The sequence below is a fragment of the Diadema antillarum genome, unplaced genomic scaffold (assembly GCF_040938485.1).
Source record: "Diadema antillarum isolate AM-2024a unplaced genomic scaffold, OU_Dant_1.0 seq00001100_RagTag, whole genome shotgun sequence".
In the NCBI taxonomy this organism is placed as follows: Eukaryota; Metazoa; Echinodermata; class Echinoidea; order Diadematoida; family Diadematidae; genus Diadema; species Diadema antillarum.
The window spans coordinates 345767-367910 of record NW_027271917.1 but is presented as its reverse complement, the minus strand read 5'-3'; the positions used below and the strand labels follow the sequence as shown (position 1 = coordinate 367910).

The 22144-nt window shown below is 39.1% G+C and overlaps 1 pseudogene; it reads right to left on the bottom strand.

Moving 5' to 3' along the window:
- Nucleotides 1-507: 507 nt before the first annotated feature.
- Nucleotides 508-21014, bottom strand: LOC139743657 (ribosome quality control complex subunit TCF25-like; annotated as a pseudogene).
- Between the last annotated feature and the right edge of the window lie 1130 nt (nucleotides 21015-22144).

Sequence of the window (22144 nt, the reverse complement as noted above, 5' to 3'; positions counted from 1 at the left end):
ACACCCTTTAAGACAAGGAAAGAAAAGATTCACTATTTTTTGTGCAGCTACACTTGCATGCCTGGCAACAGCATGATAATTTTCTTTCAGCGAACATATAATGGGAGCTGGTGTAGGGATTGCCAAAAGCATAAAGCTTTGGTGAAGATATTCAACAAGAATAGGTTCACTGGCTGTTGTGAGTCACTGGAAAGAAAGAAAAAAAAAAGTGTGGATGGAAAATCCCAGAACACATGAGCTGTCTTTGTGAGCACTGGAAATGATTAAGCATCTTGGGGTACGTAACAGTCAAAATTGTTATTCCCGCAGGATACAAGAGAAGTCTACTATGATGGTATATTAATGAGCTGGAAGAATAAAAGTGAGTGTATTACATGTTGCCAAACATGAAAGTCATGATTTCCTCTTCAGCTTCGGACAATGTATGTGTGATTGATCACATCCACGGACTAGCAAATCACAAATTGAAAGGAGGTGACCATGTTCAGCAGGGATCAATGTCGATTGGGAAGAGGAGGATCGTCAATCGAACTCTTCTAATTGAGGATCTGGCTCCCCCTCAGGTCTCTGCAGTGGCTCCAGATTCTGCAGGAGTTCCCTCATGGCCTCCATGACTGCCCCCACTCCCTGCCTTAGGTTGCTGTTCTCGCTCAGGTACCCACCCGCTGCTCCCAGGTCATCCTCATCATCAGCTGCTGCATCTCCAGGGTTCTGGTTATGGAGGGTAGAGACAATGGACATACGAGACTACTAGTGACATCAGGAAAAAAGACCTTGAGAACTCACAAGTGAGTTTAAGCTTGTTTTACAAGATCATGCATACAGTGCACTTCCGTTATAACAACCACTGTTATAACAACATTCTGGTTACAATGAAGTAAAAATTCAGGCCACAACATTATCTGCTCTATAATTTTTTATCATTTATTTAATTGGTTGCAATGAAATTTCAATATAATGAAAGAAAACTGTCGGTCCTGAGGACTTCATAATAATGGGAGTCCACTATATCTAGTTTAAACAAAGTTCCTCCTCTAAACGGTACAATTTGTCAGGAGGCCAGCAGTCCACATGCACAATGACCCTTGGTTGTAAACTCTTTATCGTCGCTGGAGCGACAAGACCTCATATCTACAAAATGTCAAATGTTCAGGAGAGCAAAAAAACATGGCGGCCAAAGCACTATAGCAAATGGGATGGCCTTTCCTTTGACATGCCATGGTGGCTTCATTATTGGAGTAAGACAGTTGGGATTTGGACAGGACATCACTTAACCCATTATTTGACTATTAATCAAAAAAAGTCATTTTCACCAAACTTGCAGACACAAGGTCTTGTCTTCCCAGCGACGTTATATGCCCTCGCACCTAGTAATAGTTGCAGATTTTTTAGCTATTTCACTGGCATTCAGTCCCCTTACCTATGACTCTGATAAATGTTCGTAAACCCATCACAGTTTAGCATTGTAACAGGCCAATATAAAGACTGCTCTGAGAGAAAACACACTTTGAGGGTAATGTGATCCTTATTCACTAACATTTATGTAATCTCTGCTGACTGTTGAATAAAGCATGTACATGGGATGGGCCAATTCCACTTGTATAGAAGACACAGCAAGACATCTCATGAAAATACATTCAGCTGGAAACCATAGCATTTACTTACATTTCATTGACTGGTTGTATTTTTTTTCCACAGATATCATACAACAGGCTGTTACATAACATGGTGATAGGATGGGGTTATGAAAACATTACAAAAGGGACCACTTGTAACATTCTTCATGGGAAGGCCTTAAAATTAATTTTGTTCATACCTTTTGAAACCCTGAAAATTAGTTTCCTTTCATAAGCTGGCACATTGCAGAGGTAGGTAATTCAGACTTTCCCTCAGAGTAATAAAACTGAAAACTTTTTCATGATGGAGGGGGAATAAATACTATAGATTCGCAGTGAATATAATCTTTTGGACACCAAAAAAAATCCCATTCTCGGCACAAAAGTGGAGGGTACCTTTAACTGACAGGATCAGTTCCATTTTTAAAAACTCTGAGGAGTATAACTGTAAGATTTCATAAACAACGTTTTGAGACATTATTCTTCACCCATGCAAAATTTTGTGAAATATGCAAAAGGGATATGTGACTTTTAAATCCCTTGACTTCCTCTACTGGACTCACCAGCAATTCAAACGCTTTGGATGAATACTTTTGTGTGTTCCTCCCCATGCCAGTCATCTACATAATGCCCTCATCTATAATGCCATCATTTCCAGACTTATTTCTCAAATATATCATGTTTAAAGTTATATCTTATTTTGGACTTATGATTTTACGATTCATGTTAGAAGAGTGGTTTCAATGAAACATGGCTGCGATGCAAAAGCTGTAAGGTCTAATTTGAAACATGTGATCTTATGATCCATTGCTTGCAGTGTTTGCCAATACACCATGACTTCTTTGTTTCTGAGATTATCACCAAAAAACAAAAAACAACTAGAAATGTCGCTATGGCGACTGGTATGCCTCCGCCATAATGCATGGTTCTCCGAATAGATCTATAGCACAATGCCTTGACAATGGGTGATGACAGTTTCACATAACTGGCAAAATATTCAAATGACAGGTTTGTCACACATGCATTGAATGCTCGCTTTCCTTGAACTAGGTTTATTTGGATGAATGGCTATACTGTCTAATAAGAGTGCAGGTATTTGGGGATCTGTACCCAACTTTTGACCCTTTCATAAGTTTAAAGAAGATGTGAAATTTAACGCTTTCACTTGACCTTTGACCTTTTGGCCTTTGACCTTTTGACAAGAAACTTCCCAGAGAATCTGTATTGGGTAATAAATGCATACACTAAGTTTCAAGAAAAAATCCAGCTGGCATTGCATAGATAAGAGGGAAATAATGGTTATTTGATGAGTGGACCTCGACCTTTGACCCCTGACCTTTGACCCATGACCTCTTAATTGATCACTGCCAGTCAGTACATGCATATACACTAAGTTCCATGCAGATACCTTGAAATATTTGTGAGATATGGAGAAACACGTGAAATTTTAACATTTTTACTTGACCTTTGACCCTTGACCTTTGACCTCATGACCCAAAACTCTCTCTGGGGAATCTTTATTTGGTAGTTCATGTATACGCCAAGTTTCAAGAAAATACTTCTCAGCATTGCAGAGATATAGGGGAAATAGTATAATTCTGAGCATTTGACCTTCACCTTTTGACCTTTGACCTTGAGCATGTGCACCCAAAAGTTGATAGGCACAACTTCGCCCACTCATACATATACATGCCAAGTTTCATTACGATACCTCTAACAGTTTTTTAGATACGCTGTCCACAAAATTGATTACGGACGGACGGACGGACGGACGGAAGGACAGACGGACGGAAGGACAGACAGACGGACGGACGGACGGACAACCCGAAAACATAATACCTCCGGCGACACTTCGTGGCGGAGGCATAAAAAGTGTAGCACAGTACTCACTGGAGGGATATACGATGGCACCAGTGAACGCAGAAACTCTGCAAACATTCCTCCACTGCCAGCTGTGGTCCTGGTCCGCCGACTACATGTGAGCAAATAGAGGTATGGATGGATAAACAGCTCACACATGATATGGCCACCATTTGAAAACTCAATGAACATGCAATGTTCGAACTTTGCACACCTTCAAAATATTACATAATCTCAATTAATGTTATCACACCTAATGATAACTTTTTGCAAGTCTATTATATGACAGATCATACCACATAATCAATACATCTATAATAGAGTTACCAATAATAAAAGGCATTACATAATTCCCAACAGGTGGGCTGGTCAACCTATTCCCAAATTGTCTGGAAAATCATATTCACTGTGCAATACTCATATAGAACTTTCACTTGCAACATGTTTTCATACTCAACAGTACACAAGGCTGTCGTCTAAATGACTGCCACACTCGCACCTAAAGGGCTGAGCATAAGATATATGAAGAGGAAATCACAACCAGATCTTTACATCTTACTTCACATCTTACTTCACAGGCAGCTGTAGGTGTGCACATAGTCTTAACAAGGGAAGAGATTCAAACATACAGGACTGCATCATCACTCACAGGGAGGGGAACATGATCAAATGTTTACCTCCACCTCACATGCATATTTTAGGAAAGCACTAAGTAAAAGGAAGGGGGGAGCATACAGTCAAATGCTGCAGTCTCATGAAGAGGCGAGGTGTAGAGGACTGTAGCATTTCTTGGACGGGAGGATGGGGACAATTTAAATGTTCATACTCATTTCAGGGGCTAGGCTAACAAATCTGCAAAGTTTTTAGGATAAAGTGGAACATTGGGCACAATTCACGACCCCCCCCCCTGGATTCAGCATGGCCAAAGAAGCCCGGCCTGATTAGGGTTAAGGGGGTGGGAGTAGGGAGGGGTACAGCACATTTCATGTTCTCACCTTGTTGGTCGAGTGTAGGAGACTACAGAGTCCCTAGGAGGGAGGGGATCATACGACATCATGGGGGTGCTGGCAAGTTCTGAGGGGAGCGTCAACTTCACACCTAGGTGCTCTGACAAGAAGATGTGACGGTAGATATTGCGTGGTGCACCTTGGTAGCGAGATTCCCGCCTAGTAAGCAAAAAAAAAAAAAAGTTAACATGCTGATCATACATCCTGGAGTCTGAGTTTTGTTGTTGCTTTTGTTTTCATTAAATTATTTTGTCTTCACAGATCAACTCCACTCTATGTAGCTTCAGATTGGTCAGTTTCACCCTTATTCAATCTTTACTCCATTTATTCTACCTCAATTTCAGAAAATACACAACTGACGACCTTATGTTACGATCTGCTCTTGAAACAAATGTACCCATGTCAAAAACAAATTTTAAGATTAATGGCAAAAGTCTGTGATACATTGTGATTTTGTGCTCATTGAAGATTCACATATGACACCTATGAGACAGGAGATCTTGTACACAATCACATTTCCACGCTCGGTCTCCTTCGAAACCTACAGTGGAATCATTTGCAAACTGCAGAGTCAATATTTAGACACACATCCTTATGTTGGGAAGCTAGCCTCACTTCTCATAGCAAATCTTCTGCTTTTAACCCTTGACATTTGGCCATAGATCTCAGTAAATAGATCTCCAGTGGCGAAGCATGAAGCAGTGGCGGATCCAGAGGGGGGCACACTGGGTGCACGCCCCCTCCTCATTTTTTGTTAAAACAAAAGAAATACAAAGAAAAACTGAAATGAAACCCAGAACTAGCACAAGAAATATTTTTTTGCACCCCCACCCCCTTTACGGAATTCATGGATCTGTCCCTGTGAAGTGTGACTCACTTTTCAGCGTACTCCTTGACCTTTGGGTCACCATTATTCACTCTGTTGATGACCTCTCTGGCATTCCTCTCCAGCCATAACATGCTCTCTGCTTCTTTCCAGAAGGAGTAATTCCTGGCCACAAACAGTTCCACTAGCTGTGGGAGAGCAGTCTTATTCCTGCACAGAAGCAAACAGAAATACATGAACATTTGTATGAAACATATACTTCATAGACCTACCAACCTAGCCAGAATGGTTTGTTTTCATCCAACTCTCGGTTGCTTATCAAGCATTCTGTTATTTTTTTTTTTTCCGTTCCACTGAATCAACCGATTGACACACATAGTAGTTTTCAACACTGAAGTTTAATTTCGATTAGCAAATTCTAAGATTTATATTTCCTATTCTGTTCAAATTGAAAGTAATACTACAATGAAAATACATCAAGCGCTAATCCTAAATCAGTGGAAATATATCATGTATAGTCAATGCATTAATACATGGCAGATAAAATGGTAGGTGTATATTTTATTTTGGTAATTATTCCATATTTCAGTTTAATTTCTTTTCAAGCTTTGGGTTTGTGGACCAACAAAAACCTTCATTCACCCTTCCCTCCTTAAAACACACACACACCAAAACAAAACAAACGTAACATGTGCAAACAAGAGAAAAATACATACTTAACCCGTTCACTACTGGATTCTGAAATCCCCATAGACTTAATACACAGGCCACCAGGTTCCCGTATGGAACGGGTTAAAAGATATGACATTTTGAAAACAGACTGGAATGTCACTCCTACTGCATCTAAAAAGCAGAAGAGCAAAGAGCAGTGAAAAGAAGCAGGTGCTGGATCCCTAGGAATGATGAACATTTGTAGAAGACACTAGTCAACTTCTCTAAATTTCATAAACACAAACACATCCAAATAAGGATGTTGACTGAACGAAAAATTGTGCTGGAATATCGAGCAAAAAATACCACGGCACACGACATATCTCTGAAGTGTAACTTGGCCGAGAGTGGATACAGTTGCAGTAAAATTGTTGATGCCACTATTTTACAAATAGACTCACTGTGCATGGGTCAGGTATTTATGATATTTTCAAGAAGTCTTTAATGTCTCCAGTGTGACAGGACTTACGTTGATGGCATATGATGAGTGAAAAAGGTGTGGCTCTCGATCACTGCATCTGGCTGGATGCTGCATTTATCCAGGAGGGCATGCAACACCTGCAAAGGGTCCAGAATGGATGCACAAAACAATGACTTTGCACCAGTCTTCCTGGTGAGACTGTAAAGTCCTTTTACCACAATCACACTCAATTTTTGGGTGGCCAGTTGGGTATTTATCATGAAAAGAAGACTGCGCACAAACACAGCTTGACCCAACTATGGCTTTAAAGCTTGACAGTAGAGGCCAATTTTTGGAAGCCATCAGGAAAAGCATCATTGAACATCAGGTTTTTTTTTTTTTTTTTTTTTTTGGGGGGGGGGTTGGGGGGGGGGTTTGTGTGCAGTGATTATGACAAAGACATTTAAAATAGACATGCCTACATAAAGGGTCTTGACAAATAGATGCTAAACAACCAAATTTCATTACAAAGTGTCTGATGCAGTATCTTAATTGAAGGTAAAAAAGAAATCAAGCCAAGCCAACCACGATCAATGTTCATTGTTATTTTCCATCAAGTTTTATGATTTTGCTACATTCAATGAGCCCATGCAATCACAATCACAAAGTGCACTCAATATCAACTGCCTGAATGTAGGATGATCAAATTATATCTGATTGATTTGATTCCTAGATATCGATCTTTACTCCTCTTGTACTCCTAGAGACGAGAATTGTTTCACCTAAACAAAAACAGCATTTCACAAGTTTACAAAGCAGACAAAGTGCTTATGTGTGTATTACATCCATTGAGTGCACTTTATATTCCTTACATCATCTTTCTAAATCCAGAACGCCTGGTTGAGGGCGCACTCACCGAGGGAAACATGAGGAGTGCATCTTGCAAGAGATTGTCTGCACGCTTGGTACTGGTATGCTCCGAAGAAGACGATGATGTTGATGGTGATGATGATGATGATGCGGCCGCTGCTGCTGCTGATGATGATGACGACGAAGATGATGAAGAGTTGCTACGGAAATGTGCCATGGCGATGGAGAAAGCCCAGTTTGGCAGCTGTGAAAGATTCCTGTGTGCCTGAAAAAAAAAATAGTGTTAAGAAAGAAAGAATCAAGAAAATGAAAGCCATTGGTTATCAATAATAATCTCAAGATTTCAAATTATTTCTAGCATTTCAAGAAATAAATTCCTCAGATACATCATGTGTTGTGTAGGTGGCATAAGGTCAACATGTCAAATTGTCTTTCTTTGAGCTCTGCAATACAACATGCAGATGGTATTACACTTTAGATCACAGATCCATTGACTCTTCTTTATTTTCCCTCTTATTCATGGCATGATAAGCTTGGCTGATATCGCTTATTGACCATTACTGGTCACCAGGGAAGAAAGCACTGGGGGTTGGAGTAGTTCATCCCTTTTCCTTGAAGAGACCACTTCATCGTGGTTTCACCCTGCTCTTAGTAAGAGGTGAAGTGGGATCCATCGCATACATGACTTGTGACTCTGTCTTTATACACAGGACGTCTTTTTCAATCTCCTATTGCAAAGGTAAGATGCTTTCCTTTCTATAAATAGAGGGAATTGCATATGAAATATACAACACTGGCTAAAGCTGGTCCCAGTGGGGCAAGAGCCAAGGACCTCTTGTGCCGGTGACAGACACGCTCTCGCCTGATCAAGTTTGTTGCCAAGTGTCCCATTCCTCAATCAATATACATGAGGACTTTGATTTGCTGACATACTACCACCTCTGGCTTTAGCCTGTTATAATGAGTTTGATCTCTGAAGTCTTCCATGTTGTGTTGTGGATGTAGAGGGGCATACAGATACACCATGAGGTGGCTTCAATAACCTTTTCCTCACCTTTCTGCTGATATATCCTCTTTTCTTCCAATTTCCAAACAGAAAAAAATAAATAAAAATCAGACATTTCATTTATAAGATGGAAGTCATACCAGGAGTAACAGATTTCTGTTTGTATTTTTGTTATGCATAATGTTATGAATGTGAAGCACATAGCGACTTATGCTTGTATTATGCACTATATAAGATGCTATTGTTATGATAATAATAATAATGATAATAATAATAATAATAATTATTATTATTATTATCATATTTATTATTATTATTATTATTATTATTATTATTATTATTATTACTATTATCATTATTATTATTATCATTATTATAATTATCACTATTATTATTATTATTATTATTATTATTATTATTATTATTATTATTATTATCATCATTATTATTATCATCATCATTATCATCATTTTTTAAATCTATTTCTAGAATTTCAAGAATGTCCAAACAGAATGATGATCATGAACTACCACCACACTGGTAAGTAATGAACCATCCACATGCACTGAATTTTGTTTAAGGAAAGAGTTAAAGATAATATAAAGTTTCGGTACCTCAAAAGTTTCCCTGAGTTTCCTTGTCTTAGTTTGTGTTTTAGGTTAAAGTACCTTTCATATAACTAACACTGTGAGACTTACTCGCCCCAAAGTGCTCTCATGTCTTAGTAATCATGCAATAATGGTTTCGTACCAGAGCAGAGCGGGCTCTGAAAAATTTGAACGAGCCGTTAGTTTGACTCGACGCAGTACCACGACAATCAATATACACGTATTGTACGAAACCATTATTGCATGATTACTAAGACATGAGAGCACTTTGGGGAGAGTAAGTCTCACAGTATTAGTTATATGAAAGGTACTTTAACCTGAAACACAAACTAAGACAAGGAAACTTTTGAGGTACCAAAACTTTATATTATCTTTAAGATCCATGTACCTCCCACTCCTCATACATCTTGATGAAGAAGGCGTACTGCTCTGTCTTCAGGGAGTAGTAGTCAATCATTAGCAGCACACCCAGGGGATCTCCTGACGGGTCGAGGCTTCACACAGATGAACAAATGAAAAGAATACATACAGGAATTGCAAATAATATTAAAGACTTGATATAATTGCAAACGTGAAAGAATGGTACATATGTAGAGTACACTCCCATTCTAATGAGCATGGTTTTAACAGAATTTTGTCACAACAGAGTAAATATTCAGGTCCCAAAATTATTCTTAACTTATCTTTATACATATACTCTATTTGCATGGTTTGAATGAACTGCTTGTCCCCAGGACTTCATTATATCAAGAGTCAGCTGTACCATACACAAGATACACACGCATCCGCGCACACACACAAACACACACACACCTGCACACACACACATACACAAACACACACACACACACACAACAATCTTCAGCATCTTCAATGTTGGGTGGTAAATAACTGGATGATTAAAGCTCCTAAACACTGAAGTCCACACATGCCTACAGAACAATTTTTTTTAAACACACACACATACCACACACACTCGGGGACCCCTCTTAGACTTTGTGTATAGAATTACAAGTTCTACATTTTACCATATTTTACCATCATCCCTGATTAATGCGAGCTGGCAAATTGAAAGAGCCACGATTGTCCCACACTAATGGCAACACACTAGATTCTTACCCAAGGAGGAGCTTGCTGAACTCAAGGGCTGTCCGATTGCACCCCTTCTGGCCCAGGTAAGTGAGGTGTTTGAAGAGAGCAAGAAAGAGACCCCTGTTCTCAGGTCTATTGTAGCTCAATTGGCACAGACCCTCAGCAACACTGAACAGAGTGTGGAAGGCACATTCACTGGCATAGAGAGCACGTTCTGTACACACAGAGATTCATAGAGAGAAACAGGAGAGATAGAGAGACAAAGAAAGGGAGAGACAGAGAGACAGATGGATAGAGAGAAAGAAAGATGAGTGGAAAGAAAGAAGAGTATACAAGAAGTAGCCATGAAGCAATGTAAAGACAACATTATATAGACAGGAAGAGAAGAGAGTGCAGAGGGAAATAAATGAAATACAAAGAGAGATGCAAAATTGTGGGAAAAAAACAAAGAGATATGATAGTAAATAATTACTCTTGTCAAAAATAGCATGAAGTATGATAAGCAGACACAGTAAAACACAAAAAGAAAATAAATTTGTCACTTTCTGCAATTTATTTCATGTGTAATAACAATTTTAAAAGGCCAAATACATTGCATTATGACACAAACTAATAGCACATACAACTTTACACTCATTGATAGCAAAATTACTCAAGTCATTCAACATCCCATTTTAGAGCTTTTCATCATATCTCCTACAAAGAAATGCCAGCCTGCAAAATATTGGCGAAACATGACCACAAGTCAAAGCCCATATCTTGATTTTTTTTTCCCCTAAGGCTGACGTTCAGGGGGGGAAAAAAAAGGCCATTTTGAAAGTTTGTCACCACAATGACACAAAGGGATCATTTATGTCACACACAAGTCATAATCTCATGATTTTTGTATAGCAGCTGAGACTGCAAGAGGGGTCCGCACTATCATGTATACCTGTAATCACGAACCCATACACGGTTTAGTCTACTGCAGCATTAAATTGGGCTCGCGGGCTTTATACATTGTAAAAGAGTTAATGGTAGTGTTGGAAGGGTAAAAACTCACCAATGAGATCAATGGCCATTCCCATGTCTTCATTTATTCTGGAGACTTCGCTCAATTGAAGGAGGCTGTCTATGTGGTAAGGATGTGCATTGACTATTGCCTGTAGACAACAAAATTTAACATCTTTGAACTTCTCTCACTTCCACAATTGATTTCAGACATGCAACAAGTTAATTTTCCTTGTGATATGCTAGCTTCACAAATAATATATTCACATTCATGGCTCCTCCTTGTGCAAACCCTAACTGACAAGACACCACCTTACGGATTGCACTAATCAATCAAACAATGGAACACCAGGGCCCTGTTTTATGGATAGTTATAATTGATTATATAGTTGATTTCTATCATAAGTCTATGGCAGCCTGTGTGGTAAGGGAATTTACAATCGATTGTATCTTTTGATAAAACGGGGCCCTGATGCATCCTAGAAGCCACTGAAATTCATAAAGGGTACTTAAATGTCAACACCATTCCCTATTAAGGTGCACCTTACCACCATTACCTGGTACAAAATCCACATACATTCTCTCTACTGGCAGACCAGCAGTCCATCTTACATTCATGTCCAGTATACCCAATTGCACATCCAGACTCTGTCCATGTACTACACCATCTTTACTAAGCTCCATCCCTTACTCATCGCCTGCAGCAATGGCCACTCAACCTTTCTCAGAGGTGAAGCTCTTACAGCATTCAGCTCATTTCTTTCATAACCACCTTCAGAAAATAATAATCCAACAGTCTTCATTATATGACTCTCACACGGTCTACTGCATATCATAAAAAATCATGCATGCATTTTTTAGCTTGCTTTTCGTAATTGGCATAAGAAGCACCCTGCTACCAGGTTTAGAGCTGCAAACTCACCATTATGTTTGCGGGGTTCATAGATTCAACTGCATCCAGAAAGTCAAACTGAACATTCTGATAATCCTTGGAGTGCTCGTAGCTAAATGTTTGATATCTGTATCGGGGAGATGGAAATAAATGTGAGTGGCATAAGGCACCATCTCTGAAAGTGTAGTCGAATCTTTAGGTCATGCTTTTTACCCTGCTATATTGCGTCAGCACATGTTTCGCCTAGTCATTTGCTCTCTTTCCCTTTCTTTCTGTCTCTTCAATTCAACCTCCCTATCACCTTTCACTCCATGAATACATTGCAATGTATGACTTTTATACATCTTATCAAGTGGAATCAATAACAGTCATTTACAAATGCTTGCTTACCTTCCTTCTGTGGATATGTGCTTCATTGACAAACCTGGAATAGATGGACAAGTAAGCAACATTAAAACTTGATACTCAACCAAACTCTACTTGTTAAATATTAAGTCATTAAATATCAATTCTCCCCGTTGCATGAAACTGCAGTCATTTTGTTGTTAGCGTTCTGGTCTTGTACACTGGTCGTAATGTATGCTACGTGCAAATGAATAAGGTAATCTTACACACCAACATGCAACATAAATATCAATCCTCCCCGTCCCATGAAACTGTAGTCACTTTGTTGTTAGCGTTCTGGTCTTGTACAATGGTCATAATGTATGCTACGTGCAAATGAATGAGGTGATCGTATACACCACTATGCAACATGCGAAGGTCAAGTTTCAACACATTCCTACCTGTCTTTGACATTTTCGGCCATGTTGGCTTTGCCGACACCAACCACGTGGGCTTCTGATATGGTCTGTTTCTGCCTCTGTGCCTGAAGAGATACCAAGTTATGTCACAGAGATGAACATGACAGAATTTATACACAGCAGGTACATATTTCAATAATGACATCGATCAACCGAACCATATCTCAGCCTTTAACATTTTTGTTTGTACAGTTGGTCACTGGAAAAAACACAAGACAGAACCAACAAAGGTCAGTGAGAAGGCAAGATAGTTCAGCAGACACAGATTCTGCTTCTGCTAAGTTAATGCACAGCATAAGTTTGACATTCACCTGATAGTGTAAGGTGCATTTGTATCTCTTAAGTTCCAAAGAGCTATGAGTTCATGGCATTAATGATTCATTTGATGCATTCATGTATGCATGCCACACATGCATTCACATAACTAAATAACATAACACATCACACACGTTGTACAAATTCTTAGTTTCATTCAAAGCAAAGTGTTCCTGAAGTTGTTGCCAATGCCTGACATTTGAAAGCATCTTCAAACATGAATTTGGCTATGAAAATTTTGCTGTGCTAATAAAAGAGATGTATTTGTAGCATTTTGCACATTGAAAAGTTGTAGATTTCCCTGAACTTTTTGAACATCAAACATAATAAAATTTAAAAAAAAAACCCAAAGAGATAATGATACAGACAAGCTGACAAATCAATTTAACAACCAGGCTGGTAGAGATGACTGTACATACCTCTGTTCGCTGCGTATGACATTGGACCCAAATATCCTCCTCAACTCATTCTCTGGATTCAGATGCTTGTGTTCAATGGCCATTAGAGGTTTTGAATGACTCGCCTTGATAGAACTGTGATCTGAGGAAGTGGAGGCACTGGTTGCTAGGGAGGGGCATAACCGCAACATCTCATTGACCTCCCTGATGCCAGCATCAATCTCATCTTCCTGAAAAGACAAGTTTAACAACAAATTTCAACATGGAATGATTGGCATATCTTTATTGCCATTCAAGTCACTATGTGTGATGGGGTGAGTCCTCTGTAAAGAATCTCAGTCTTCAAATAGGCTATATTTCACACAGCCAAGTGAGGAATCTTTATAAATACTCAGCAGGGATTGTATGATATAATATAGTTGAGAATGATGTCATAATACACTTATCACATCTCCATAAATGTAGACCTTCAGAAAAGATTTCACTTCCATGAATTTTGTGACTTTACTTCAAAATGCTCATTTTGGCTCAGTATCTTTTTTTCTTCCTTTTTAATAAGCATTCTGTAACCTTGTGTATGCCACACACCCTAACATTATTTGGGGCATGCGAGGATTACATTATTGATTTTTTTTAAAAAACATATTTGGCAATCTATGACTTTATCCATCTATAAATCACACTTTTGGATTGTGATGGCTTAAAGTGGATTCCCTACATGGTACTTCCTGGGATATGGAAAAGCAAACATACGGTCTCTTCAGAAAAGCACTTGCAGAAGGAATATTTGGGCCAGTTTCCTCTGTCCAATCAAGACACTAGTTTTATGATTTGCAAGTCTGTAAGTTTTGGATGTATACCTTATACCAACTGATAACACCATATAGGTTTGTCCTAGATCCAATAAGGGGAAAACCAGAACAAAATATATCAATGATACAGTCAAACTTGCCTACATTGATCTTGCACAAGTCAAAAATTTGCTCAGTCAGAGAAATATTCTTGCACATGCCAATATAAACAGAGTTTTATTCTATTGTGTGACATGAAATTAATGTAAATTGAATGATTTTCTCCGGTCCCCTTGGGTTTGGCCTTGGCAAGGTTGACTGTATTAATGAAAAAATAATGATAATGCTGATAAATTAGGAAAAGCCATACACCATGAAAGTATCACATACATCACCAGGATGTTCGCCATCAGCTTGACTTCCATTTTCCTTCTCCCGCTGCTTCTTTTTCTTCTTTTTTCCGCTTCCTTTTGGATTTACTCTCTGCAGCTGACTGCTCTCTTGCCTCCACCCCATTCTGGAGACCTTCACTCACACTCTTCTCTACTGCAGCCGACTCCGCTTCTTCATCCGACAGCGCCGGCCCATCGTCCAGGTCATTCAGCTGCACATTAACAAACAACAGGAGATAATGATGTCAGAGGACTCTTGCCCTCAAATTGATTTCGATATCATGGATATTAGACGAGATGAAGAAGGTAAAAGTCCTGCAGTTCATTTTCTTTCTTCTGTCATGACAGAAATAGATTAGTAGACAACTGATGTGACATGCACGTGCACGGATTTTTCATTTTTCTCATCTTCACTGTATCAAAAACAACCTCAACTTGCCTCTGCAAGATACTTTGCAAGATGCCATGTAATTTCCAACTACAGTTTATCGATGCCCTCTACTGAAAAGAGAAAATGATTAGCTGGGCCTCTTTTTATCAAAAGATAACAGTTGAAATCAACTATGTAATCAATTTCAACTCTTCATAAAACAGGGCCCAGCAGTCACTTCTTACAATGTCAGGATTACTGGAATAGAATCAAAGCTACTTGGTATTTCATATGGAATTTCAATATGGACAGACTCTCAGTCATCAAGATCGAACCTGACAGATGATTGCATTAATTTTTTTTCTATTATTATTATTATTATGACTACAGTCTATGGTGCATCTTACCAATCAAAAGGATTTATGACTTTCTGTTTTTTGTCCTTAGAAGATTTGTGTGCCTTGTGTCCTGACTCCATTTCATCCTCATCGACCACTCCATCTTCAGCGTCATCTTCCTGGTCTGCACTCAAAAGTGTGATGTCAGGTTCATTATGGAGCTTTCTCATTGCACGGGATGACATGCTGACCGCTGATTTTCTTTGCCTACATGCACAGAAAGTAATGATTTGCATAGAATTATTTCAACACAAATGTAACAGCATCAGGGAATGCACCTCCTAAATGTGAAGCAATATAAAAGGTTGAACATATAATTTTCAGCCATGAACAATACCTGGTACATGTTTGTTTGTTTGTTTGTTGTTTTTTTTTTTGGGGGGGGGATATAAAAGCAACTCTTATCTTTTTTTTTTTCTTTTTTTTGGGGGGGATAACCCTCACCACCTGGCTGTAGGCTGAATTCACTTGTATTCACCTGGCATCTAACAAGCAGGGCTGCCAACATTCAGACAACAGAATTAGGCCGAAGAGCAGGCAAGAAGATACCTCATTGCACGTTGCATTAGGTGTATCTCAATAGATTTTTTTTACTGATCTCAAATCAAGGAAGCTTTCCTATTCTACATCACTTGTCAGGTCATTTTACCTTTTTCGAGGGGGGGGGGGGGTGTTCCTGCAAAACCAGGGAGATTTGGCAGCTCCATATCTAGCTCATTTGACTAGGCCTACTGAGTTAGCAGGGAAACTGCCAGAAATCTTGCCATCTCTTATGGTCTAAATTTAAGTCCTACCAGGAAAGTAGGACTGTTTCTATTGAAATAATCAGAGGCGGATCCAGGAATTCCGTAAAGGGAAGGCGCCTTTACAAAATTAAATGGGAGCGCATGCGCCCCCCCATTTTTTCTTTTCCTTTTGTTTTAATAAAAAATAGAGAGGGGGCGCGCCCGGTGCGCCATTCCCCCCCCCCCCCCCCCCCATGTTCCCGCCCCCTGGAACCACCACTGACAATTAAAGTTCATGTAGGACTCTGGAAATAAAGACACAGACCTCTTTCTGTAGGAAAAGAAAGATAAAAACAAAAGTGGTCCTTGGTTGGAAGTTCTACCCGGTAAATAATTTACTCGTAGTCTACTGAGTGTAAATACTAACCCCGGTGCGTGGCGCTCTGTAGGGGTTGGGGTCGCTGGTGCGGTTATGTAAATACTTAAAATACCAATTCAAGATACACTAGTAAAAGTGGTATCAGAAGGCCAAATTCGCATAAAATATCTTCTTGGAAGCTTTGTGTTCGAAAAGTTTAATGATACCAAAATAATAAAATCGTTTTCTTTTCTTTTTTCTTCTTTACAGGTGTCATGATATGACATGTTAATAATGAAGGTGGCATACATTTGTACACTTATTTTTTAATTGCCTCTCCAAAGGCAAGGCGTGTTTGAGATATTGCTGACTGGAAGCAATTCTTATAAGTTTATACCCATATCTTGCCATTTGTACACTTCTTGATACAGTGTTAACTGTGCTTCATATAATTTGCTTGGATAGTTAAGCACGGCTGGTGAAGAGACTAGCGTGCGTCTGGCGTGTTTTATGATGCATCACCACACAGCGAGTATTCGAGATGAAGCACTCATTCGCAACTTCCAGAACCGAGTGTCTTTTTGTAAGATTTATGCCAGTTAAGAAGGTGGGATTGTTAGACCTGAAAATCTATAGTTTTGTAACCCTTGTGGATCAATTTGATAGTGCAAAGGGCGATTGTTAGATTTGTGGTTTGCTCGATCAGTTAGCATTCTTAGCTTCGATCGTTCACGACACTGACATTGTGTACACTTGCCTATTGAAAGTTTGATTGACGGCCCTTGAGCGTGCTGTAATTAGTGCAAGTTTAAAAGACATTTGGTGTCTGCTTGGGGTTTGAGAAAGCGATATGGAGTGTTATTGATTGTTTGAAGAACAATTGTAAGGATTGATAATTGTGTTTGAGGTGAATTCGCAGTTGCAGTAAAAACAAGGAAAAGTAGAAATTACGCGGTGCGTAATATATGTCCCCGCCGGAAGTAGCATTTAGTAGCAAAATGTACAATATAGGTAAAAAGATGAAGGTCAAAGGTCAAAGAAGTCAAAGGTCAAAATTCTATGTAGAAGTTTTGAAGCCCTCACCTAGTGCCATCACATAAAGCAAACAGAATCGAAATCGGGTTTATGGCAAAGGAGTAGCATTTTGTAGCCAATGTACAATATAGGTAAAAAAATCAAGGTCAAAGGTCAAACAAGTCAAAGGTCAAAATTCTGTGTAGAAGTTTGGAAGCCCTCACCTAGTGCCATCACTTAAAGCAAATGGAATTGAAATCGGGTTACAAATGGCAAAGGAGTAGCATTTTGTAGCAAAATGTACAATATAGGTCAAAAATCAAGGTCAAAGGTCAAAGAAGTCAAAGGTCAAAATTCTGTGTAGAAGTTTTGAAGCCCTCACCTAGTGCCATCACATAAAGCAAACGGAATCAAAATCGGGTTAGAAATGGCGAAGGAGTAGCATTTTGTAGGCAATGTACAATACAGGTCAAAAATCAAGGTCAAAGGTCAAAGAAGTCAAAGGTCAAAATTCTGTGTACAAGTTTTGAAGCCCTCACCTAGTGCCATCACTTAAAGCAAACGGAATTGAAATCGGGTTACAAATGGCGAAGGAGTAGCATTTTGTAGCAAAATGTACAATATAGGTCAAAAATCAAGGTCAAAGGTCAAAGAAGTCAAAGGTCAAAATTCTGTGTAGAAGTTTTGAAGCCCTCACCTAGTGCCATCATATAAAGCAAACGGAATCAAAATCGGGTTAGAAATGGCGAAGGAGTAGCATTTTGAAGCAAAATGTACAATATAGGTCAAAGGTCAAGGTCAAAGGTCACAATTGAAATTCTGTATAGAAGTTTCAAAGCTCCCATGTAGTGCTATCATATAAAGCAAACAGAATCAAAATCGGGTTAGAAATGGCGAAGGAGTAGCATTTTGAACATTTTGATCACACACGGACGCGCACACGGACGGACGCACGGACGGACACACACACACGTACGGAGCCCGTTTCATAGTCCCCTGCTCGAACTCGTTCGGCGGGGACAATAATGTGAATTCGGTCTGTTCAGGAACTATTTTATTAGTAATTAGCTGGCTTGGTGTTCCTTGGTAACCGGTTCACGCCTATATTAAGAGGCGGAGTGATATTTTGGGGTAAATATAAGGTGATACGCCTTTCGCATAGTCTCAAATTAGGCGCCCTTTGGTAATAATCACATATACTGTATAATGTCATTGCAGACGTTTATATTGGGAATAATTAAACAAAGTAGTGGCACAGTTTATTATTTCAGCCTGTTTCACATGAACAAACTCCTCGAGTGGCTGATTTATGGTAGTTAGGCAGTCCTGTGAGATGCAATCAAAGAATCATTCACATGTTAAACTTGCAACTGGTTTACCTATTGGTAAAGGTTGGATAATACATGTATGTTGGATGCAACAGATTTCTAACCAGTGATGTATTGATGATGAGCAAGGACTGTTTATGTAAAAACAAAGAACAAAACCCTGTATGAGCAAAAAGATATTTCATTGATACCTTTGGACAATATAACACAAAGATATAACAGCAACAGCTGATGTAGATTATATCATGACTTGTAAGACAGTTCAGACATGTGCATGAACATGAATGTGAATCTTTTTTCCTTTGGTGGCACATGCACATGTGAAGGAATTTGGTGCCAAAATTTAACAGAAGTTGAAAGATACACTTCAAGTGTATTTGTTATAGCATTCAGGGAAAGGTGAATGCACATACAGTTGTATTGATTGGCATAACTTGTACACATAACAGAAAGTTGAGTTAACTGTGTTTATATTATGTGTGTTTGATCATTATTTCAGGTGTAACAGACACAGTTGTTGAATTTTACTACTGCATATACTACAACTAGCTACAGTATCTACAGCTACTACTGCTACTGCATATCGTACCATGTACCGCATACCACCGCACGTTCCCGTTTTACGATATCATACCTCACTGTACTGCATTGCGTTGCATTGCATCGAGTATTGTACGTCATATGCAAGAGAGAATAAAGGAAGCTACAAAGGTCTTTTATGGTAAACGCTCGTCCTACATCTCTTTATTGCAACAACGTGTAAGCCTGGAAGTTTGCTGAGTGAACCACAACAACAGGCTTTAATGATAATAATTCACACTGAAGTTTCTCTGCTGTTACTAGACACACACTCGTCATGCAAACATAAACAGTACTAAAAGGGATCGTATAGATTTGGTTGAGACGTCGAGACCTAATTTCAGATTTCTAACATTTTTTTTTGGTGAGATAATGAGAAACCTCTTATGAAATATGAAAGAGCGTATAATTCCATGAAGAATTCAACATTTATTTTATGAAAATTGATTTTGAAATGGCTGAGATATCCAAAACAGAGCAGCAAGTTCAGCAAGTTCTTAAGAAAGCCCAAAATGTGCAGAATGTCATCCGCAGAAACCTATGGAACTGTGATACGAAAGTGAAATCTGCTACATATCTGGCCCTAGTGAGACCCATACTCGAATACGCATCATCCGTCTGGGACCCTACCACTAAACACTCCATTAATTCTCTCGAGCGAATCCAACGGCAGGCAGCCAGATTCTGCACGAACACCTATACCACGGAAGAGGGATCTGTTACAAGGGCATTATCCGAGTTGGGCTGGGAATCGCTCCAGACAAGGAGAAAGCATCAGACTTCAGAGGCGTTGCATGTTGTACAAAATGAAAAACGGTTTAGTCAACGTCCCCCTGTATAATTACGTTCAACCCAACGCACGTGACACCAGAGGCAATAATAAAAAATTTATTCAACAACGACACAGAGCTACAGTTTTCCGGGATTCCTTCTTCATAACGACTGTTAAAGACTGGAACCAACTCCCCAACGCAGTGGTTCAATGCCCATCATTGTCCCTGTTCAAGCAAAATTTGATGCAATTTCAATAGTCGCGCTCTATCCACATGTAGTGCTTCTCTACAAGTTAGCGTGGATGTGTCTTCCTGGACATTTTGCTGACTAAACCATACAGATACAGATACAGATAGAGCGCTAAGACTAACGGCTAGGAATGTGGGACCCACACTTTTTTACGATCGCTTTGTTTTACTTTGTTTTTGGATGTTTAAGTCATTCCAAACCCGATTTTCATCACATAAACTTTGAATTTCTCTTAGAATGGTATGCTCTGTACTATTTCATAAGTGTTTTCTGTATCTCGCAAAAAGTTAAAAGCCCAATTTTCATCTCCACCAATACTGTAAAGTTTAATCTGTATCGACATGCATAGCACACAAAATGTCACATGCAGACGCGTTTTTCTATGCATGGGACTAAGCATACTCTAACTACAAACGTCTCGATTTTAGATTTTCCTCGCCCTACCCTGTCTAAACGCAAGTTGCAACCGTCGATCTCCGATTTAATAACTTGCCTCTTTCTTCCGAACACCTGTCAGGATGAAGATCACTGGAAACCTGTCTTCCCGCTGGCAGTACTGTCGGGCAATTTCTTTAGGACCTACCTGCGATTGCTGCGTGCTCGTGAGCTCTGTCAGGAAAAAAATTATCGCGATTTTTGTTATTTTAGTTGGATCGATCGCACACGTTTTGTCGCTGTGTACGTGTGTTTCAGGAGTATCGCGAAAGCAGGGACCCCGCCCCCACCCCCACACCCCCCCCCCCCCCCACACACACACACACACACACTCCTGTGTGAAGCAATTTATAGGAGTTTCTCATGATCTCGACACCATCACAATAAGATAGATTTGTGAACTGTGCTGTGACAAACGGTTATCTTCAAAGGCTTATACTTGCCCTGCTGTACAAAGATATACTTTAAAAAAAAAGAATGCTGTCACTCAATAATCTCCTTTTACGTTAATAGGAAGATGAGCTTAGGAGATATTTCGAAGCAGGCCAATATTAGGCCTATTCAAATGTTAATTTTTTTTATTTAGCTGAACAAAACTGTCATGAAAGGCAAGATAAAGAATTGAAGGGAAAAGGTAGCTGATGAGCTGGTTGTTTATAAAAATGATGGAAAAGATCAAGAAGGATGATCCATCTAAATCCTTTAGTTGACTCGTAATAATCAGATATGAGTCACCAATCTTATTCACGAATTTTGAACACAAACCAAACCAAACAGTGCAAGTGAACACGTAGTTCATGTGTGTGTGCATTTGTGTATGTGTACCTGGTACCATATGTGTGTGTGCAGTCGGTCTTTTCAATGACATGGCACGAGTCAGATAGCAAGTAGTATGACTGAAGGTATCATTAAAGTCATCTTACATAATTATATTCATTATATTGTCTCTGTTTTTCGGCAGCCTTAATCTCAAATGGTATATCAAAATAAAAGAAATCAACATATATCTATTATGATTTTTATTTTGCATTTAAACTCTTCTACCAATACTACCATAATATATAATGTTTTTGTTGTTCTTTCCATCCGAAAATAATCAAAGTGATTAGTAATTTGTATCAACACAAATTATACCTATACAAAACAGTCAAAGGCAACGACCATTGCAATACTTGGATTTGTAGTTGTATGTGACTCTCAGGTCAAACCGAAAGTTTGTTTATGTGTGTGCATGTGAGCTTTTTGATTGTTTTGAAGCGCAAAGTCACAATGATAGGCCTCAATGTTTAAGTTGCTGTGGGGGATTGCACACTGAGTAAATTAGAGATCTTTATCGA